This window comes from Mercenaria mercenaria, chromosome 16 (assembly GCF_021730395.1).
Source record: "Mercenaria mercenaria strain notata chromosome 16, MADL_Memer_1, whole genome shotgun sequence".
NCBI classification, from domain to species: Eukaryota; Metazoa; Mollusca; class Bivalvia; order Venerida; family Veneridae; genus Mercenaria; species Mercenaria mercenaria.
This window is the reverse complement of record NC_069376.1, coordinates 35344433-35369621: the sequence shown is the minus strand read 5'-3', so window position 1 is coordinate 35369621 and position 25189 is coordinate 35344433. Positions and strand designations below refer to the sequence as shown.

At 32.8% G+C, this 25189-nt stretch overlaps 1 protein-coding gene across 10 annotated transcripts in view; it reads right to left on the bottom strand.

Annotated features, from left to right (window-relative positions):
- LOC123539600 (adenosine receptor A1-like) overlaps positions 1-23301 on the bottom strand; it is a 59605-nt gene extending 36304 nt beyond the window's left edge. For 2 of the 10 annotated variants that reach the window (XM_053526716.1, XM_053526715.1), the window contains exon 1: positions 22652-23267. The gene's annotated coding sequence lies outside the window, so the exon portion shown is untranslated. Of the gene's footprint in view, positions 1-2723; positions 2931-12091; positions 12644-22651 lie in introns of those variants that run through there. The other 8 variants (XM_053526719.1, XM_053526722.1, XM_053526717.1 and 5 more) reach the window with 6 other exon arrangements.
- Between the last annotated feature and the right edge of the window lie 1888 nt (positions 23302-25189).

Below are 25189 nucleotides of genomic sequence, written 5' to 3'. Positions count from 1 at the left end.
GATAAAATGTAAGGGTAGATCTCCCGGATGCAAGAGCACCCCAACACAGCCATATTACCATGTATCGCAAAGAAGGCCTACAACAAAATGTTACTGTAACGGAAAAACATAGTGATTGTCGATGGGGCAACGAGGCAACATAAGTACATTAAAAGATGATATATGTAATTTCAAATGATGGCACGCCTTCATAACTAATGTTGGAAACAGAGTTAACATGTGCTCCGTGTCAAACTTATACTGACATGAGTTAATATATGTCCTTTTGTGCAAAATGACTTATTGATAAGGAGCTATTTCTATTATCATTTGTTTGTTTTCCTTTTTACATGTTTCTATTCTTTATTACTTTTAAATTGTTAATTATCATATACATAAAAATGTTTTCCAAAATGCAAAAAAAGGTAAAACACAACTTTATTTGTATTGTTTGGCTAAATGTTTTCTTAAAATGTATGCATTTTCAACTAATGTTTAGTAATACTACCTAAAATATAGTTTCTAATATCTCATTTACATTTCTGTAATGAGTAATTTCACACTTGGAAATTCTCTTAAATCCACCATTATATGTATCATTCTTGATTTATCGCATCGTTTATGAAAACACATTTTGCATTATGCAGATAGAAATTATTTAAGTAGCAAAATATGTACTATTAAAATTTTTACCATAAGAGGTTTATGTATGCAAAAATGAATATATAGTCTGGAAAATTACCTATTGATGCAAGAAAAGCACTTAAACGATTATTAAATCTATCAAAACTGAGAATCTTAGCTATTTAACAGCTTTCAAACTATCATATTTCATGTCGGCAGGAACGGAGGTGCGAGTCAATAGTGTGTTTATTGTTTGTTTTATTCTTCCGTTAACATATAGAAAGGGAACAGATGAAAAACCGGCAGATGTATTAACAACAGAGATATGACGGTTGCTGAGGTATACAGGTCGCACTATTTCAGCTCATACTGGTATATCAAGAACAATCTATTTTGTAAATTAAAAAAAAGTTGTGAAAGATTTCATTATTTATGGTCGCACCTGTATATTAATGGGGAAAAAAGCATACTCTCGTTGTAATGGTATGTTAAAAATGGCTTAATCTAATTTCAATTAAAACCGACGCACATTAAAAAGGAGTAATTCCTACAGGCCAAATCCGAAAAATAGATTAAAATAGTATTTTATATTGGTGATACTGTGGTTACCAACGTTAGTAAAATCATATTACGTAATTGTGACGTGCTTAATGATTGAAAACAAATCTATAATATCACTGGCTAATTTGGTTGTTAATTTTACGGTGCGCCAATACAGTACGCGTTTTATTGTGCTAAAGAAGATTGCAATGTTGGATTTCAAATCTTATTTACATGCTTGAATACAGGGATAATACAATAGAACGAAGTGTCCAGAATCTATAAGGCGTAAAAATGTTTGTTTCGGTATCCTGACCTACACTAAATTCTCGACCCGACCCTAAATGTTTTTATGGCCTTGGAGAACATTTTTTCAACTTTTTGACAGAATGTTGCAAAACTTCACTGCTTTTTATGCTTTTTAACATGGTCAGTGATTTTAAAAATCAACTTACTGGTGCTCTAAATGCATTACCTCCTTATTTGTATTCATTTGTTGACGCAAAAATAATTGCCGAAAAGTCCCACTTAATAAAAAAAATCCAAAATAAAAAATGTACCGACCTACTACCCTATCTTTTCAGCATGTTACCGGAAACAAATAAGTTTTTAAGCCTTAGTTGCCTGTCAAAATAGTGCAAGGTTAAGGAGGTGTTTTCAATTATTGCCCAAGATCGACACAGGAAACATTTTTTTGAATTCTGTGCAACATGCGGACATGCCTCAGCAAATGGAATTATTGTAAAGGCTATTTAGATCAAATATTCAAATTTCTCGGATAATTGCAAAAAGATCAGATGTCATATTCCCTTTTAAGAGTGTACATTGCATTACAAACGTATTGAAGTGTCGACATTTTCAATTTAAAATAAAACAACTATTTGTTACGTATACATAGGGTATAAGAACTTTCAGCACAATGTAAATTTTAACCAAAAGACAATCCGTTTTACAAATATAGTTTTCTATATATGAACTTTTTTATATAAAATGTCTTTGTAAAATATTTATCAAATGTTTTTTTGTTTTTTTTTCAATATAGTAACTTTAAGTTTTTTTATTTGCTTATTTCAATGAAATCGTTAATATTATACAACAAGTATGTGATTTTACGAACTCATTGCGCTTTAATACTACAAATAACAACTCTTGAAAGTAAAATGATCTTAGCCATCACCTCCCCTCCCCACCAAAAAAAATTAAATAAACTCCACTAAAGATCAATAAAAAAGATGTCTCCGAAACATGAGTTTAAAATGCCAATTTTGTTTAAATGTGAATGATGCTGAAAATATTTTGGCTTAGAATTTTGCATATACATGAATACTTGTTTTCTTAGAAATACATGTAATACGAAATAATTGTGCATGTAATCATGTAATTGGCAAATAAAAAGAGGTCGTAAAATAAAGCATACTAATTCGTGACGAACATTCTCTACAAATAGCACTGCAATCTAGATACAACACACAATCTGCCCAAGATGATAGAATATTTTAGTTAAGGGAAAAAAGTCCAGATAATTTTTTTTTCAATTTTTCAAATAAAGAAGTATCAAAGACTTGAAGAATAATACATACCTTTTGGTTACAATTAAATATTTCGGTATCAATCCTTCTAAATACTCCTTTTTAAGTGTTCTTCACTAAATGTATAACAAACATTAAAATTCTAACTGCATTTTAAAACTACGTAGTGTAGACAATCTTCAAATTTAAATTAGTAGCGCATGCTTCTATTAATGTAAGACTTTCAACAAAGATTTTAAATCTGATTGAAATTTCACGTTCTGGCAGGTATTTTGCAGCGGTGAGTCACAAACAGATTTTCATATATTTTGATTTATTGTTATGATTTATCTAATGCCTCATTCATTAATAACCCCTATCAATTTATTCCAGATAATCAACGTAATGGACACTGGAACAAAATAGCAATGGTGTGTAAAATTATGCTAGGATATTATAGTGATCTATTCGGATCTTTTTGAATAATTCATAGTAAATTCGCTTGCTCCCATTAAGAAATGAAATGGTTATTTTTTCGGTGTTCATGCGAAATGATGCCAGCGATTCTTGGATTTGCCAATCCTATTTTGTCGTTCATAGTGATTCATGGATTTGCCGATCCTATTCTGTCGTACAATTCGCATGAACACCGAAACAAAGTTTTATTTCTTATATTTACATTATATTTCCTTTCAATTTGTAAACAAGATTATATTATAAATTTCACACATTTTATTACATTTAACATTAAAATCAGCTTCCTGGCCATTCTGATCACTAGAGGAACGGCTGCGGCATCATCTAAGGAACGTTCTCTCTGACTATACGCGGACGTTGTCAAAACAGCGGCCCGTTATCTCTATGCAGCGTTGTCATAACTTTCGCGCCGTTCCTTTTACAGTTCATATTAAGATCAACGTCATTATTTTCCATGGAAAAGAATAGGGTGAATGTAAATATTGTAATAATTCCTCTAGAATATATATTAGACTATGAAATTAGAAAAAATGGCGATAAACCGCAGTTGCCAATGACCCTCTTATTTATATTTTGTGATTTTTGATTCTGATAATATGTATCATGATAGTAACTATTAGTGCCTTAACAAGAGAATATACTGTGAAACCCCTCTTTCAAGTAAAGTTCTGATCTAGCGTGGGTGAAATAATAGACGGTGGCGGCGCTGCAGTAAAGTTTCAAGAAGAACATAATAATATTAAAACATTGTGAATCTTAATATTACTATTTCATGTTTAAATCATACGCCAGAACATAGTCTGGAACATCAGAACATAGTCTGGAACATCAAAACATAGACTGGAACATCAGAACATAGTCTGTAACATGAGAACAAAGTCTCGAACTGGAACATAACATCAGTCTGAAAAACAAAGTATTCTGTAACAGAAGCAAATATTCATGAACTTAAGAACATAGTCTGGAAAACATCAGAACATAGTCTGGAAAACATCAGAGACATAGTCTGGAAAACACCAGAACATAGTCTGGAAAATATCAGAGCATAGTCTGGAAAAGATCAGAACATAGTCTGGAAAACATCAGAGACATAGTCTGGAAAACGTCAGAACATATTCTGGAAAACATCAGAACATAGTCTGGAAAACATCAAAACATAGTCTTGAAAACATCAGAACATAGTCTGGAAAACATCAAAACATAGTCTGGAAAACATCAGAACATAGTTTGGAAAACATCAGAACATAGACTGGAAAACATCAGAACATAGTCTGGAAAACATCAGAACATAGTCTGGAAAACATCAGAACATAGTCTGGAAAACATCAAAATGTAGTCTGGAAAACATCAGAACATAGTTTGGAAAACACCAAAACATAGTCTGGAAAACATCAGAACATAGTCTGGAAAACATCAGAAAATAGTCTGGAAAACATCAGGGACATAGACTGGAAAATATCAGAGCACAGTCTGGAATCATCAGAGACATAGTCTGGAAAACATCAGAACATAGACTGGAAAATATCAGAGCATAGTCTGGAAAAGATCAGAACATAGTCTGGAAAACATCAAGAATACTGAATACGTCAGACATTGAAACATCAGAACATAGTCTGGAAAACATCAAACATAGTCTTGGAAAACATCAGAACATAGTCTGGAAACATCAAACAGAACTGGAAAACATCAGAGACATAGTTGGAAACATCAAACATATCGGAAATCACTTTCTGGAAAACACAATACATAGACTGAAATATCAAAATAGTCTTGAAAACATCAGAACATAGTCTGGAAAACATCAGAACAGAGACTGGAAAACATCAGAGACATAGTCTGGAACGTCATAACTCGTATGGAAATCTAAAATTAGTGTGGAACGTAAGACAATGTAACACACTGTGAAAACTTACCATTAAAAAGTATCATTATTATTTTGTTACAATTATAATACATCAGAACAGTCTGGAACATCAGAACATAGTCTGGAACATCAGAACAAAGTCTGAAAAACGGAGTAGTCTGTAACATAAGCAAATATTCATGAACTTCAGAACATAGTCTAGAAATCTGGAAAACATCAGAGACATAGTCTGGAACTTCTAAAAGTAGTCTGTAACGTAAGACAATGTAACACGCTGTGAAAACTTACTACGAAAAAAGTGTTATTATTATTTTGTTACACTTATAATACATCAGAACATAGTCTGAAACATCAGAACATAGTCTGGAACTGAAAACTGGTCCAAAGTTACTAATAATACGAGGAGTTACAGCCAGACTAAACTATATACAATTTCCATATTTGTCAAAAAAACATTTAGATCTTATTTTATCTTAAAAATGACAACTGTTCTTTTTACTAAGTTTGAAACTGATAAGGCAAATATATACTCTAAACAATCAAATGAAATTAAAATTCACACTTTTACCTTTTAAGTTTATTGTGATTTCAATGCCAAAAAAGAAAGTATAGTTCAGACATCTTTTTTATCCAATGACAAGCCAAGGATTTTCAAAAATGTAACCAACTTATTTTCATATTATTTCATAACTGAAATAAATGTTCCACTTTATCATGGAGTGGCACACAATTAATGAGTATTCATTGTTCCGCCTACTATGGATTTCCCACATTCAGGGAGGCGGAGGAACTGCCAAAAGAGGGACTGCATTCAAGAAATAATATGTCTATATCAATATAAATATCAAATTGTGCTGTTTTTTATTCTTTTATCTTTATAATGCAAGTTGTCCTTTCGAAGTTCAAGTTTTACCTTTCTGCGCCTTTCAAGCTTTGTATTAACTCCACGATTTAAATACAGCATTGACCTGGAAAGTGCACTTATTTTTGCTATTTATATATATCCAAATTTTCCTATTGTTCATTAAATTCAAATGTAAACTGGAGGTCAATTTACCTCTACTGGTCTAAAATAAACCAGAGTGCATAAAGTTATACCTGCATATTATATTACATAGAATGTAATATTGGGTTCTACAAACTACTCAATAAGTGAGTCGTCTACTGTATTTATAATTAGATCTACGTCATCCGCATGATTTTGTGTACAGACAATGTCGGCCACACCTCCTAGGGAAATTCAAATTCAAATCTTAAACTTTTTTCACAAAGTCACCTTTGAAAAATAAAACAGAAACCGATTTTTTCATAAGATATTGTAAAAAATAGCTATGTACAAATGTGCAAATTTAAAATTTAAAAGAATATTTTTCTACTGATTTAAGATATTTTCAAAGAATGATTCCCTATGTGAGACGGAGATGTTGCTGATTGACGAAAAGGGGCGTTTTAACTATAAGTCGGTTATAGATCCACATACTGACATTCTAATGCATTAAGTTTTGCCTTCACTACGCTGTGCTCCGTTTCGGCAAACTTAATTGCATTAGAAAGTCAATAAATGATCTATAACCTATACTTAGACTCTGAATCAAATGCCGTTAACAAATTTATGAAATTAGCCAAATCGTACTGTAACTTGATATCTTATGCTTGCGAGCTGCGGTCGATAAAATAATTAAAACACCACACTCGTTTATATTGAAGGTCAGAGCTGTTGTTCATCATTTACCATACCATTTGAAATGTCAGACTGCACTGCTTTTAGAGACACCTATCATTGGATACAACAATAAATTCCATAATAATGAAAATATCAGAGAATTATCTTTTTACTGAATGAAACTTTACACCAGGAAAAGGTTATAAGGTACATAGTTTGATTTACTGCACATGTCACCATAACAAAACAAAAAACAAACAAAGATATAATCTTGAAATACTGTAACGTTTAAATAGCACGGCAAGCTATTGCACAGTTGAATATAGACTCATTAATTATTGACTTTGCTAGCCTGCAAGGACAGATTCCTGATAAAATCAGAAAATAAGTAAACCGCTCAACCCTTGCAGTCTGCTATAAATTGTCTTGTATTTTGTGTATTATTGACAAAAAGATACACATCGTACAGACGGTCACAGGCTGTAATATTGAAGGAATAGTCGGCCTGCCTTGAAAGCTATAGTGAAAGGTTATTCAAAGCAGTAGGGTATATAGAATAAAACTTGGGCAAACGTAAACCATTAAGAATGCCCTTTACATTATCTGCTGAACAATATTGGTATACTCTTCAAATGAAAGGAAGCATAATGTGCATAGAATGCTATGAGTAAAAAGAATACGTATCTTGTTCATCTAAGTCTGTAGCCCTCTGTTTAATGTGTTAACCATTGCAGCATAGATGTTGTAATATAACTGCTGTTGGCTCCATCTGACAGGTCTACACCGTCTGCTGAAAAGGCAGTGGACTGGGCTATTTGCGACCAAAATCCTTTTAGACGCCAAAAGGTAACCCGAGTATGCGGAAGTTCTTGAATCCGTGCTGATGACAGATAATTTGTGTCATCAACCCGGCTAGTACACCGGGAAGTGTCTACTTGGCTGCGGCCTGTTCCAGACGGTTGCCGATGCAAAATCTAGCAGATTACCACTCTTTTCACATGTTCAAGAGATATCAACTTGTCCGCAAGATCCAAAATTGATGAAGTAATAGTGTTGAGGTCCGCTTCTCGTCAAGAGAAATCGTTTGTTCCAATCACGAGAACCACAACGTCCGGAGAAAAATTGCCAATGCCCAAAAAATTATTCCGTAGTGTTTCGACGTTAGCTATAGGATAACCAGAATATTGGACCAATGATGACGATGATAGTTTTAAACGGAAATGTAGCTGTGGCTGGCTCCTAATAAAATGTTTCAAACGAGTCACAAAAGAATGTACGAAAAGCTGGATGGAAACCGCAACTTTGAATTATTCAGCAAAGTTTACAGTCCAACGCCGTGTACAGAAAAAACATCAAAATTTATAAATATATCCCATCCGTACTGCAGTGAACTAGAGTGTAAATGTTAACAAATATAGTGTGTATTAGATTACCATAAAAAGTTAATCGATTCACTTAAGGATGTACGAGCGTTTTTTTTCCAGGATATCTGCCATTTTGAATATGTTTCTTCAAATATTGCCTTCCAACAAAAGTTTCGCCGAAAATTAATGCTAAATCATTAAAATATGGCTAATAAAGTACCATTTAAGCAAATAGATTCTGCTTTTAGAGAAAAAAAAAAATTCACCCTTATTTATGGCTGGCATTTGTCTAAAATTGACGTAAGTTTTACAACGGGGTAGGGGTAGGTAATTTCAAATATCTATGAAAGTAGATCAGGTTTCGTTTTGATATTTTCTGACTGATACATATAATGATAAGCTATAATTGAAATAACAATTTTCAAGATAACTCTTTATTTTATCTGGAAAAAATAAATTAAATAGAAAAGAACACAAAATATCAAAATTCACAAGTTTTTGACAGTTTTTTCTTAATAAATCTCTTAGATGCAGGGTGACCCCTACTTTTTTTCTTTCCATTTTAAAGCATTTTTGTGCGTCATTAAAGCTGCAAAATATTTTAAAAATCTTACCGTCAGAATTTTTTTTGTAGATCTAAATACATTTTTCCATTGAAAATAAAGTGGGTGGGGTAATTATGTCAACATGTAAAAATGAAAGAGATTTGTTTGTGACATTTATGCTTATATAATACTGACATCACCTTGTATTTATATTAACCTGTAAGACATGAAATCCCTATAACATTAAATGGGATATTATATGTTTTATTAAGTACAACCATTTCAGAAATGCTTAAACAATGGGTGTAGAAAATGCCCTATAAAATTAAAACGAGTTCGGTGACCTATGTTTTTTCTTCTCTTGTTTGTCTTGAAAACTAATGTTCTTCAAGCTCACAGAGTATGAAAATATTCTTAACGTTAGAAAAAATTCGATCGTACATCCTTAAGGTAAACCAGAAATTAGCCAAAATAAACTTAGAAGAAATAAGCGTGCTTTTCACTCCGGAATTTTTCCGAAGGAAGATGCCGTTTCCCGATTGGTTAAACGGTATCACGTGATAAAAGGAACTCCTTTGCTTTTACCGTAGTACAAATATTAACATAATTCAGAATGGGACCCATTCGCCCAAATGTACAACAATGACATAAATAATTTTATCTACCTATAAAATACATTAATATTACTTCACATAAACCGATGCTAGGGTAAACTAGACATTTTACACATTGTACATATTAAATCAACGTCTGTTTCTTTGTGGCACTTTAAAGTAAGTGAATCAACATAGTGCTATCGAAAGTAAATATTCTAAAACACATTTGTTCGGTCAGTGTTTGTTTACTCCCATATTATGCTGTTAGAAATATTTTTATAGCAACTCAATTTAATGGCTGCAATAGTTTCGTTGAATTATAAGGTATTTCTTTAGTTGCACAATGAATTATCATCCGTTGTTTTAAAAAGGAGTTAATACAGTGTTGCTTTGAACAAGTGTCACATTTCTGTAAAGGTTTATCTATACACCCCAGGTTGAATTAGTTCTGTGTTGTTATTCATATCTCAAGTGCTAAGTGATATAAACATCAAGATTTTTTTTATAAATATTGTATAAAAATTGTATTAACAGACATCTGTAACAGGAGTATTGCCAAAGTGATGTTTTTTTGTGATTTCGTTATCTATGATCTAAGGATATATGATTTGTAATTTCCTACTACACTTGATATAAACATTAATAAAGAACATGCGAAGTATATTGTAATACATAATGCAAACGGTTGAAAAACGTTCCAATTAAGATAGTTTTGTATGCTGAACAAATAAAATTAAGTCAGTGGATCTATTGAGTACTTCAGTGTTGAACTGATCTCAACACTTGCTAATAACACATTCAAAACAAGAGCACCGCCTTGCGGGTGCAGACGCTCATCTGATTTTTTGTCTTTGTATAATATAATTGACCTACCCATGATTTTCTAAGTCCAAAAGGGGCCATAATTCTTACGGTGCTTGCTGTGTCGTGTCAGCTTTTAATGGCGAAGAACTGTTCTAAGTTTTAAAGCAACAGATTTGACCGTAAAGGAGAAAATTGTCCTAAACGTAAAACTTAACCAAGAAATCTGATTTTTTCTAAGTCCAAAAGGGGCCATAATTCTTGCAAAAAGCAGGACGGAGTTATGTTTCTTGCTGTACAGAGACAGCTTTAGATGTTGCAAGTGTTGCAAGTTTCCAAGCAATAGCTTTAATAGTTTAGGAGAAAAGTTGACCTAAACATAAAACTTAACCAAGAAATCTGATATTTTCTAAGTCCAAAGGGGCCTTAATTCTTGCAAAAAGCAGGATGGAGTTTTGTCTCTTGCTGTACAGAGTCTGCTAATGATGGTGAACAAATGTTGCAAGTTTTAAAGCAATAGCTTTGGTAGTTTAGTGGTAAAGCTGACCTAAACATAAAACTTAACCAGGCAACGCCGACGCCGACGCCGACGCCGATCAAGTGATGACAATAACTGATCATTCTTTTTTCAAAAAATCAGATGAGCTAAATATGATAAAAGTGTTTCTACAGTAACATACTTCACCTACATATACGAATGTGGTAAGTAACGTTTTGGACAAAATAAGACAAACACTGTTAACAATTTGGTACTACTGAACGTCCACAAATATATTCATTGATGCAAACATTATTAATAAAAGAACAAGTAACCTTTTACCTTATCAAATGATTACGATTAATGCCAATGGATGATTAAGACATCTTTCAAATCCAGGCAACACTGTAGTTTTCTACACTAATTCAGAAGTTCAGGCATTTCCCAAGTTCTTGCACTTCTTAATGTTTTGTTCAGATTTCTGACTGCTCGTGTGGCGTCATCTTTGTGTAATACTATATATGACTACCTTGGACAAAACGCTGTTAGAAACCGAATAACCGATTGACATCCAATTTTAAAGAGACATCACATAAATATTATGAAAAATATTTACGGTGTTGAGGTGATTTCTTATTGCAGAAATTTATGTAATGTTATATCGGTTATTGGTGACTTTTCATTTAAGACGTCAAAACGTCAACTGGGCCACTGGCGCGTTGCAATGATTAGTAAAATGCTTCTTTCTTTTTACTGTTATGATGTCATTTTCTTTTAAAAATTCCAATTCCTAGCAATACAGTTTTACCAACAATATTTAATTTACATGAATTGAAGTTCAAATGTTTTTTTTTATATTAAAGGCAGACTTTTTGCTAAATATTTTAATAATGTATTAATAAAATGTTATGCCTTTGAAATTCAATATTTTTTGGTCATTTCTTTGAAAACTACATTGTATAATATTTAACAGGAATGTGATTGTACGGACACTTTACATTTTTATACGTTAAGCGATCGTTCTTGTAAATAAAATGATATTAGCCTATAGCGACCCCACCACGCGAACTCCCCTCCTCGCTTACCCCCAAAAAGGAGAGAACATTCGTAATATTCAGTTAAGAATTTAACATGCTTTCCCGAAAATATGTTTTATATGAGTTTAGAATTTGCCGGTTAGCAATTCTGTTAACCTTTAGTCTGCTGGCGGCATGTGATTCTGTCTTTGCAACCAGTGCAGACCAAGATCAGCCTGCACATGGTCTGCAGTGTTCGCTATTCAGTCATTAAATTTTCAGTGAACATCCCTTTAAATGATAAATGGTACTGCCCAAATTGAGTGATTTAGAAATTTAGCAGGCTAAAAATAAAAAAAGTAAATGATAATAATGGTAGTCTGTCCTAAGAATGTTGCAATTACACACAATATTGTGAATGTAATTAGCAAATAATAGAATGGCGTAAAATAAAGCATTCTAATGAATGACAAGCATACTCGACAAATAACTACGATTTCCACATACCACGCACAAAGAAAACAGGTGTTCTGCCAAAATCAATAGACTTGTCTAGTTTAGATATTATCTAGAAAAGGTCGAAAAAAAAAAAATAAACCTGGAAAAAGTATAAAAGACTTATGGAGTAACACATACCTATCTATTACAATTTAGTTATTTCCACATTAAATCCTTTGATTTACTCCTTTGTAGAACAAACATTAAAACTCTTACTATTTTTTTTATAACTGCGTTGTGTAGACAATCTTCAAAATAGTAATTAGTGTTAAACGCCTCTATTTATTTTAGACGTCGACGTTTCCACGCAGATGTTTAATTTGATTGAAATTTCACGATCTGTACTGGCAGGTTCTTTGCAGCGGTAGTCACAAACAGGGTTTTATCATAAATTATGATAGATTGTTATCATTTACCTATGACAGATTCATAGTTAATAGTACCTAATCAAATGGAATACTCTAATTAATTCCAGAGTTAGTTTGATCATAATCAACGTAATGGACACTGAAACAAAATATTACTAGTGCGTAGCATTATGCACGTATATATAGTGTTCTATTTGCATACGTCATAGTAAATCCGCTTGCTTCAAGGTGAAAACGTTCTTAGGAATGTGTGCACTTTAGAAAGTTTGGCGATAAACCGGATTTGTAAATGAGTCCCTTATTCAGATTTTTGCTTAATTGATTCTCAGAACGTGTATCATGATAGGTGCCGCTACAAGAAAATTAACGAAGAAATTAATCTTAAGGTAGTTCTGCACGTTTGGATCAAAATTTTTTCTACAATGTAGAATTTGATTAAACACTGATTTTTCAAAACTTCCGAATATATTTAGAAAAATCAGCAAATAAAAAAGATATGGTCGTGTGCTTGATTTATTGCTAGACTGATTTGAAAAATTAGGACATCATGCCAGTTTTCATAATGGAAGTCTATGGACAAATCACAATTTTCATAACATTTTCGCGAATAGAATTTTTTCTACAATGTAGATTCTAATGAAACTTCTCACAGTCGTAAATAAACATATGGCCTATAATATGGTGAAATAAAATGTATAAGTCCGTATGCTTGCTTTTGAGATATTTGCCAATAATTAAAGTGACCCACACATTTCAAGCTGGTTTTAAGCAATTACTTTGAATTAACTAACGTGTCAGATGTTTTAATATCATATTTTAACTTTAGAAAGATAGTTACGCTGCCATTGTAATAAATTTACTCACGGGTAGCCATTAAGTCATGAAATGATTTTCATTTCAGTACGCCGAATCCAGGCTTTATTCTACGTTTTCCGGATAAATGACGTTACGCCATCACTTCCGGTTTAACAAACGTGCAGAACTACCTTAAAGAGCAAAACTGCGGAAATTCCTCTCTTATTTCTTGTAAACGTCGTACGTGGCTAAAACATGAATAATAAATGGTTACAGCGCTGCAGACACTTTTCGGCTTGACATATTTCAGTTACAAACTATAGAAAAGAAATATGTTTTGGTCAACTTTACAAGTCAGGTTAGTTAGTAACTGAGTTGAATTTTACGTCGATTCGACGTCAACGTAATAACGAGAGAGAGACTTAATCATTACGCTAGTTCTAACAGATACAAACACCATCAAAGACTTCCAAGTCGTAATAAACAATTTACGAAAGTATGAAAAGGTATTGATAAACATCCGTAGCAGTCTTTTTGCTAAACAGATGTTAATCGCGTACTGAAATGTGGTTTAATATTTATCAACTCAAAACATGTTATAGAAAGATATCAATGCTCTACACAGGTCTAATTGTGCGCATATACTGTAATACAATACAATGTACTTTGTGTTATACCGGAAGAGAATGACGCTGTTAACAAACTATTTCAGGTTTGTTGTTTCTTGTTTGTCTAAAACTGCGGAAATTCCTCTCTTATTTCTTGTAAACGTCGTACGTGGCTAAAACATGAATAATAAATGGTTACAGCGCTGCAGACACTTTTCGGCTTGACATATTTCAGTTACAAACTATAGAAAAGAAATATGTTTTGGTCAACTTTACAAGTCAGGTTAGTTAGTAACTGAGTTGAATTTTACGTCGATTCGACGTCAACGTAATAACGAGAGAGAGACTTAATCATTACGCTAGTTCTAACAGATACAAACACCATCAAAGACTTCCAAGTCGTAATAAACAATTTACGAAAGTATGAAAAGGTATTGATAAACATCCGTAGCAGTCTTTTTGCTAAACAGATGTTAATCGCGTACTGAAATGTGGTTTAATATTTATCAACTCAAAACATGTTATAGAAAGATATCAATGCTCTACACAGGTCTAATTGTGCGCATATACTGTAATACAATACAATGTACTTTGTGTTATACCGGAAGAGAATGACGCTGTTAACAAACTATTTCAGGTTTGTTGTTTCTTGTTTGTCTAAAATCGATTAAAACCTTGGTTGCTTTTATTGATAAATTTTATCCGTAGTCCACACATTTAGGCAATATTTTATGATATTTTTCACTTTTCGTATTATCTGTTGGAGACAAACAATTATAAGGATAGGAAAATCAAATCCTAAAGTCACTACCAATGAAAATCTAACATGTATTAAGCACTTAGTAAAATCAAATAAGTTTAAATGATCAAGTATCTAATGAACCATTTTAATACCCATCTCCGTAGATATTCCGCTTGTTCTCTTTCTGCGGTTTTTCTCCGGTTTTGTTAGATATGTCTGGATTGTTCGGGAATCGCTTTGTCAAATGCCGTTTTATTTTCACAAGCAGTTTTGACAGCTTTTATGTGTTATGTGGACGTGTTTCTGTCCAAAACATTTTTTTAAAAAATGCTTTATTTCAGGTGAAGTTCTGAACTTTGTCGGATTTCCTACACCAGTATAGGTATCATAACAAGGTGTAATAAAAGTTTACTAGTTTATACTAATTTATTTTAGGTCGATTGTGAAACAAGTTCTACAACTTATATTAATCACTCTTAACACCTCATTCCTGATGGAATCCATCGCCACGAGGTTATGAGAGATGAGGCCAGTTTCCCTTTTTTAATGCTGATCGCCAAGCAAGGGAGATACCAGTACCATTCTCTACGTCTTTGGTATGACTTGGCCGACGTTCGAACCCCAACGACCTCCCGCACTCGAAGCAGACGCTCTACCACTAGGTTATCGAGGCGGTTTACTAGAGCTGTATTTCAGCTGATCTGGATTTTGTAGCATTATGGTTCGGGTATTAGTATACTTTTCCTATATATAATTAGAAATTTACCTTTCTAAAGTGTACCTTACTAGGTCTCTGTTCGCGTACCCTGATTGTTGCCAATATTTAAACCCTACAAGTCACCTTATATATACGATTATGGTAAGGTAAGGCTGGAGAAAACGTTTAAATACATGTTGTTGGACTAAGATGCCCTGAGTTTTATATCCATTTCCAAAAGCAGAAATTAGAAAAAGGAACCATCGATCTTAAAATGTGTTATATTTAAGTACCTGACCTGTCGCAATACTATCAAAGCAGAGCACAGATATTGGTCAAATTGTACAATTAAAAGTCTTGTGCATGAAATACCAAAAGAACAAACACACACTCAAAGAAAGTATTTTGATTCAAGATTTTGGAACATGTTGATTTTGAATAATACATTTCCATAGAATTTATAATATTACAACTCTATTCAATTTCTTTTCATTTATGAAACTTCGCGATTCTTCTCAGGACGTCGAACTCATGTTTATCTACAATATCAGGATTTCACAGAAAATTGACCCGAGAGTGATTTTTTATACTTTAGAATATAGCTAAAAGATAAAAAGTAAGGGTACATTTCCCGGACAGTGCACCACAAACACAGCCATAGATTCATACATCGCAAAGTAGGCCCACAACAAAAAGATGCTGTAACGGAATTAAAATTCAAGATGGGGAAACGAGGCAACATAAACATAAATACAGATTCCCTTTTAAAGATGAAACATGTACTTTCAAATGATGGCACAGAACTAAAATTGGAAACAGAGGGAACATTTGCTCTGTGTCAAACATATAGATACCCTTTTGTGCACAATATCTTATTGATAGGGAGATATTTCTTTTATCATTTGTTTGTTTTCTGTTTACATATTTCTATTTATTATTACTTTTAAATTGTTAATAAAAATGTAAAACACAATATTATTTTTTTTTGGCTTAATGTTTACTATTTTAAAATGTATGCATTTTGGCTAATGTTTAGTAATAATATCTAAAATATAGTTTCTAATATCTCTTTTACATTTCTGTAATGAGTACCACACTTTGCAGTTTTCTTAAATTCCACATTTATATATATATCATTCTTGATTAATCGCATCGTTTATTAAAATACATTTTGTATTATGCAGATAGAAATTATTTAAGTAGCAAAATATGTACTACTATTACATATTTTACCATAAGTGCTGTGCGTATACTATTAGTTATAAAGGTTTTTGACGGGATATACGGTGGGCATATAGCCTGGCTGTGATTCATATAACCCGAGGCGATAGCCGAGGGTTATATGAATCTCAGCAGGCTATATGCCCACCGTATATCCCGTCAGAAACCTTTATAACGAATTTATAATACTGCAAATTTGCGTATTTGGTCTCAATAGCAACGATTTTCCTTAGTTTGACAAATATTACTATTTTTTTCAATTCCCCATTTGGTGCCTCAATCCGCACCTTGTTTTTCGTGCCTTTCCGTAAAAGACGCGGAAACATACGAAGATAACGGTAGGTTTGCGTTTTTTTTTGGTTGCGGAAGAAATTGGATTTACAAATGGAATTATAAATGTTTTAAGGAAATTTACAGCTAGTTTCGAGTTTCTCGAGTAAGAACTTGGATTGTAGTAAAGGAGAACTGAAGTAAAACTTGCTTATCCGTTTAATCTTCTATCTAAGCTGTTCAGCCTCGGGTCGCGTGTTCTTTTAGCCTGAACACGGAAGTAGAGTGAATATGTCATGATGTGCCAAAGAAGTACCAGTACTCACAGTAGCTCTTTGGATGTTCATATAACGTGGAAATCTAGGAAAAATCAAATGTTAGATGTCAGGTCATCTATTAAGTGCAATCAGATGATGTTATTCAACATGCTGTGGCTGCATTGAACTAGAAGTCATTTCAGGAACAGAATCCAGGGATCATAAGAGAAATGTAGGTATTTCAGAATATGGCAGATGTTTTAAAATATTCCTTTTCAAAGAGTGGTTCAACTGCTATTCACAGCTAATATTCAAATGATTACACCCGAATATAAACTTAGCTATTCATGAATCATAGCTAACACCCGAATATAAACTTAGCTATTCATAGCTAATATTTAAATGAGAACACCCAACTATAAATAATGAGCAGTGTCAGTGTCCAGCCATCCGTTAACTGGAAGTTTAACCTGTGTCTTAGATGTCCAGTAACCGGACACATAGCCTGACCTATTGGTTTTTTTTAACCGACCGATAACAAATTTATTGATGACTTTTGTATTGTTCTGTTAAGATATTTTACTATAATTAAAATTAATTTAGATAATAATGTGATACGTTCATCTAACCAATATTTGTGTAAAAATGGTGCTGCTCATAAATTTCTGTCATTGATTAAAAGCGTTCCATTTGTGCTGTTGTTGTTTTAACCCTTATCATGCTGGACACGACTGATTCTGCCTTTGCGTCTAGTGTAGATACTAGATCATGATCAGCCTGCACATCCATGCAGTCTGATCATGATCTGCATTGTTGGCCATTCAGTCAGTATCTTTTTGGTAAGCACTCCTTTTAACATTTAATGGTACTGTCCAAACTGAAAGATGGACAAGTTCATTATAGAAATTTAGCAGGGTAAGGGTTAATGTTATGCCGAGAAAATTTGACAAATACACGGTTCAGAATAATGTAAAGTTTCATGCCAATCCCTCTGAAATTTGATTAATTTTATAGAATATCTATGCACTTCAGTCGCATTTAAAAGTAATTTTGGAAAAATATACTTTGTGTGGTCTTTGGAATAAAAAATTCTTTTTATATTTAATTGCAGGTATGTATAGCCAATGATGATGATACCTGCTGGCCAATCACTGCCAAAGAATAACCTATTCACAGAAATATGGCATCTTTCACACATATGGAATGGAACATTTTTGCCAAGATGCTACATAAACTCTGACACCGAGAATATGGCACCTTTCACACATATGGAATGGAAAATTTTTGCCACATAAACTCTGACACCGAGAATATGGCACCTTTCACACATATGGAATGGAACATTTTTGCCAAGACGCTACATAAACTCTGACACCGTGAATATGGCACCTTTCACACAGTCATATGGAATGGAACATTTTTGCAAAGACGCAATATAAACTCTGACACCGAACATACATTACGACTAGTAGGACAATAATGGTAACATAAATTACACCATGTTAAAAACTCTTGTCTTCAGTATTGCTGCAGCCGGTCAGATTTTGGATTTAATAAATGTATTTCATGAAGTCACTTACAGGACAGCACCTATTGTCAAATTAACTGTGTCATATGACATAAGCCCTGCTAAGTCATTACTAACACAAAGTCTTGTCAACAAATATATTTATTGCTTAGACTTTATTATTTGATTTTTGTCGAAAAATATGCATAATTTCTGCAGCAGATCCTAGACTAGCGCAATATTATTCTGAGAAAGAACAAATTCATATTTCTGGATGCAAAGCTAATTTTCATTACATACACAGAGTTAGGTCTAATCTTAGAATTATTCTGGTAGATGAAATAAATAAGTTCTTTAACCAAAGTAAAATTGAAAATTTTGATATTAAAAGATCGAAACAGTGATGTTACAAATGACGTCACATACCCGATACGAAAATTGTATGCCAGTACTGTAAAACCTGCTTAAGCGGTCACCTCTAATTAGCAGCCAACCTGTCTTAAGCAGCCTGTGTCTCGATCATTTCCCAAAATGGTCATTTATTCTATAAATTACCTGCATTAAGCAGCCACCTGCTGTAAACAGCCACTTTTCCCAACACCCTTGGCTGGCTGTTTAAGACAGGTTTTACTGTATGGAAAAATGTTGATGTATGTAATTCGCATTCACTCGTGCCACTTGGAAGAGTATAAATATGAGTATGTAATTCAGGTATTGATGTTTTCAAGCTTCTGTTTGATTTGTCGGTTTGTAATTTCTTTACTTTTCAAATATTACACATCATTCAAAAATTCTTGAGTTGAGGTAGTAGGAACTTTTATTCTGGAATTCACTTTTAGACTGGTGTATCCAGTGCCTGGCTTATTTTCATGTTGAATGATTCTGTACAAATATTTATGTCGGAACAATGCTGAATTACCTGACGATATTAGTCGACAAGCGTCAACAGCAATGAAAATTTCATCGGAAATTGCTTCAACTATTTTGGTCTTTCGAGTGTTTGACGCGAGTGGGGATATTGCCCATATGAAAAAATTATCTCAATATTTCCTAGGATGGCGTCAAATCAGTTGGACTACTGACTATATATATATATATAGTCACACGGAAATGGCAGTCATTCCGTGTGTACTACATTATGACACAGTTGTAAATGATGATGATTATTGTTGTTTGGATTTGCTGTAAAATTGGAGCACTTGCACTTTAGCGGTCCCTATAATAATAGTAGTTTAATAATGTCTTAAATATTAGAAGTTAAAAGAGGTAACTTTATTTTGAGATGAATATGTTTGGGGGCTGCCGTCCCCACATCCCCTTGCTGCGCATGCACATTGTAAACTTCCGGGGACCACTAAAGTGCATTCTACCCGTAAAATTAATTATTCTAACACGATCCGATTCATTTTCCTATTAAACAAAGAAGACAGAAAACAGTGAATTATTATACAACAAATCACTGTTCTGACGTCACAGTTATTACGTCATGGCGTCAAACGGCATAGCGGCGCACTGGAAAAGAAACCGATTGAAAACGGGCAAATATTTAATGAATGTCGGCAAGAATCCTTGGTAACGTGTTAGAATCGAAATAATACATCTCAATTAGTGATTTGCTCTTGAATAAATCATTGTTTGTCGTTCAGATGCGTATTATTATATCATTCGGGCTGCGCCCTCGTGATATAATTCCTTCGCATCTGAACTCCAAACAATGATTTATTCAACGACAAATCACTGGATGAGATATAGACTCTATTATTTCTTAATTCTTTTTTATTATATTGATTTATTTCAAATTTACGTTTCACCGAGCACTGGAATACACCTCGCGGCAAGTGCTGGTTTGACCGCTCTTAGTTGAATTAATTTTGTATTTTAAATTTGTTTTTAAAGAAAACTCCTGTTAAAATTTTTTGCTGTTATATTCATTTTAAAAAATTGTTGTCAATGTTTTTTAATCCAGTCTTGAAATTTGCTCACTGCAGTAACTGTATTGTTATTAGAAATAAATTTATGAAGTGATACCATTTAGTTATTTGAATTTGTAATGATAGTAAATCATTTTTTTTTATTTAATTAGTTTATACAGACTAAGCAGACTTATCTGCAGTGACCAGTCGTTCAGTTCCTGTTGACAGTGTTGTACACAAGATTAAGTGCTTGTTTAAATCAACTGGTGAATATTGCCATTATTGGCAAGAAAAATATGACTCATACTGCTTTGTCTCCTATGAATAACAACAAAATGACGAGCTTTCCAGAAAATAAACTTTATTAAATGTATAGAATAACTCCATGATTGATATGAAACCATCTCAAAGAAGGGTAATCATTGAATTAATTTTCGAATCGAGAGACGTCCGCCATTTTGTTTCTAATGTAAACTGAAAAATGGCCTTGCGCAACGGCCAATCAAAATCGATATTCACTTTCCGTATATACCGTCAGTGTAGAGGGGCCCGCTGAAGGGGAAATTCGCTCACGGGGTATACGGTTTTATATAACGTGCATGTTAACCAATGAAAATCCGAGAAATTCATTTGCAGTATTATAATCAAATGAATACATAGTCTGGAAAATTACTTAATGATGCAAGATAAGCACTTACATGATTATTAAATCTATCAAAACTAAGAATCTTAACAGCTTTCCAATTATCATATTTCATGTCGGCAGGAACGGAAGTTGGTTTTATTCTTTCGTAAATATATTGAAAGGGAACAAATGAAAAACAAGCAGATGCATTAAGAACAGAGATATGAAGGTTGATTAGAGATACAGGTCGCACTTTTTCAGCCAGCTCATATTGGCATTTTGACTTTATCACATCACATCAGAACAATCTATTTTGTAAAACTATCGTGAAAGATTTCATAATTTATGGCCTCACCTGAATATTAACGGGAAGAGAGAAAACATACTCTCGTTGTAATGGTATGTTTAAAATAGCTTAAGGTATAGATCCATGTTTCAGACAAAAAAGTTCGAACGTCATCAAATCATAGAAAGAAAGCATTGTTTTACTTGAAAATTTAACAGCGTATAAAACATTTATATTATTCTACAAAACCATTGTCAATTTACTGATATATTTATTGAATTCCGGAAAGGGACTGCATGAAGGGGCCACACTTCTGGACAGTTCAGCGCCTTTAAAAACTCACCATTTTTAAAAGCTGCTTCATGTCTTCGTTTTGATGCATTTGCAACATCGTGCGAGAGTTTAAACTTTACATAACTAGGTAAAACATCGTTTTTGACAATTGTTTACATTTTTTCATTACAAATGGCATTCTTATTTAAAGGGGGACAACTCATTAAGAATATTTTAGGTATCCAACTCTGTGGGACAGAACAGTAAAACATGTATTGGACAGATAAAACGGATTAATTCCTTCAGGCTAAATCCGAAAACTTTTTCAAAATAGTATTCTATATTGGTGATATTATGGTTACCAATATTAGTAAACACATATTACATAATTGTAACGTGCTTAATTGTTGAAAAAAATTCTATAAAGTTACTGGCAAATTGATTTATTTTGCTTTATTTCAATGAAAATTTTAATGTTATACATCAAGTATGTGATGTTCAATAATACTACAAGCAACAACTCTTGCATACTACAACAACTCTTGCAAGTAAAATTATCTAACCCAAACCCGCAAACTGTCTTTGTAAGATATTTATTAAATGGCTTGTTTTTTTCCAATACTGTAATTTGTTTTTTATTTGCTTTATTTCAATGAAATCTATAATGTTATACAACAAGTATGTGATTTTACGAACTCATTGCCCTTTAATAAAATCGTCTTAGCCCCCCCCCCCCCCTCGCCCCCCAACCAAAAAAAAAACCCCACTAAAGATCTGATTCAATAAATATGAACCATCCTTCCTCTAAAATATGAGATTAAAAATGCCAGTAGGAAATTTTGTTTAAATGTGAATGATACTGAAAGTATTCTGTCCTAGAATGTTGCATTTATATGAACACTAGTTTTCTTAAAAGTAAGTGTGCAAGTAATCAGCAAATAAAAGAAGTTCGCAAAAGTAAAACATACTAATTGATGTCAAGCATTCGCCACAAAACGCTCTGCATTCTACATACAAGAGAAAAGCCTTAGACGGTAGAATAGTTTATAGTTAAGACATTTTTGAAAAAAAGTCCAGATATTATTTTCAAATTCAGATGCAAGTAAAGTATCCAAGACTTGAAGAGTAATACATACCTTTTTGTTACAATTAAATATTTCGGAATCAATCCTTTTAAGTACTCCTATTTTAAGTGTTCTTCACTAAATGTATAACAAACATTAAAATTCTAACTGATTTTTTAAAACTACGTAGTGCAGACAATCTCCAAATTTAAATTGGTAGTGCATGCTTCTATTCATGTAAGGTTTTCCACAAAGATCTTAGATCTGATTGAAATTTCACGTTCTTGCAGGTATTTTGCAGCGGTGAGTCACAACATATTTTCATATATTCTGATTTATTGTTATGATTTATCTACTGAATTTTTCATTAATAACCCCTATCAATTTATTCCATATAATCAACGTAGTTTAATATTATGCTAGGATATTATTCTGATCTATTTGGATCTTTTTGCATAATTCATAGTAAATTCGCTTGCTCCAAATGAAATGTTTTTTTTTCATGCGAAAGTAAGCTAGCGATTCATGGATTTTCCAATCCTATTTTGTCATTCATGGATTTGCCGATCCTATTCTGTCGTTCAATTCGCATGAACATCGAAACAAAGTTTTATTTCTGATATTTACACTATATTTCCTTTCCATTTGTAAACAAGATTATATTATAAATTCCACACATTTTGTTGCATTTAACATTAACATCAGCTTCCCGGCCATTCTGTTCAACAGAGAAACGGCTGCGACGTCACCTAACTAAAAGAACGTTCTCCCTGACTATATTGGACGTCGTCAAAACAGCGGCGCAATATCTCTAAGCTGTTTAGACGTAATTTTCGTGCCGTTCCTTTTACAGTTCATATCAAGGTGAACGTCATCATTTTCAATGGAAAAGAATAGGGCGAATTTAAATATTGTAAAATTCCTCTAGAATATATATTAGACTATGAACTTTAGAAAAATATGGCGATAAATCGGAGTTGCCAATTATTTAGAGGGTTGTGCTTAAATGATTCTCACAATATGTATCGTGATAGTAACTAGTTAACTAGTGGTGCCTTAACAAGAGAATATACTGTGAAACCCTTCTTTCAAGTAAATTTCTGATCTAGTGCGGGTGGAATAATAGACGGTGACGGCGCTGCAGAAAAGTTTTAGCTCGACATATCCTTTATTACATGAAATAAAGTATTTGTGACACAATTTATAATTGACAGTGTCTACAAACAAGTTTGAATTAGTAGTTTTATTATTTCTTTTATTTTGTTTCTTCAGAATCACGCAGGTCATTTAATATTTCTTCACATAAACCGATGCTAGTGTAAACTAGACATTTTACATATTGTACATATTAAATCAAGCTCTGTTTCTTTGCGGCACTTTAAAGTAAGTGAATCAACAAAGTGCTCTCGAAAGTAGAAATTCTAAAACACATTTGTTTGGTCAATGTATGTTTACTCCCATATTATGCTGTTAGAAATATTTTTATAGCAACTCAATTTAATGGCTGCAATAGTTTTGTTGGATTATAAGGTATTTCTTTTGTTGTACAAATAATTATGACCCATTGATTTAAAATGGAGATAATACATTGTTGCTTTGAACAAGTGTCACATTTCTGTAAAGGTTTATCTATCAACCTCAGGTTGAATTAGTTCTGTGTTGTTATTCATATCCCACGTGCTAAGTGATATAAACATCAAGATTTTTTATCAAAATTATATTAACAGTCATCTGCAACAGTAGTTTTGCCAAAGTAATGTTTATTGTGCTTGATAAGTAATATTCGTTACCTATGATCTAATGGTATATGATTTGTACTTTCCTATTACACTTAATATAAACATTAATAAAGAGCATGCGAAAAATATTGTAATACATAATACAAACGGTTGAAAAACGTTCCAATTAAGATAGTTTTGTAAGCTGAACACATGAAATTAAGTCAGTGGAGCTATGTTGAACTGATCTCAACACTTGCTTATAACATATTCAAAATGATAAAATTGTTTCTAAAGTAACATACTTCACATACATGTACGACTGTGATAAGTAACGTTTTTGATAAAATAAGACAAACACTGTTAATAATTTGGTACTCCTAAACATTCGCAAAAATGTATTCAGTGATGCAAACATTATCAAAGAACAAGGAAACTTTTGCCTAATCAAATGATTAATGCTAATTGATGATTGAGACATCTTTCAAATCCAGGCGACACTGTAGTTTTCTACACTAATTCAAAAGATTATGTCGGCATTTCTCAAATTCTAACCCTTCTTAATGTTTTGCTCAGGTTTCTGATTGCTCGTGCGGTGTCATTTTTGTGTAAGACTATATATGACTGTCCTAGACAAAACGCTGTTAGAAACCGAAAGACCGACTGACATCCAATTTTAAGATGACATCACTGAAATATTATAAAAATATTTATGGTGTTGAGTTATTTCCTATCGCAGAAATTTATGTAATGTTATTTGCAGTTATTGGTGATTTTTCATTTAAGACGTCAAAACGTCGACTCGGCCGCTTGCAATGATTAGTAAAATGCTTCTAGTGTTGTACTGTTATGACGTCATTCTGTTTTGATAATTAAAGTCCCTAGTTGGCGT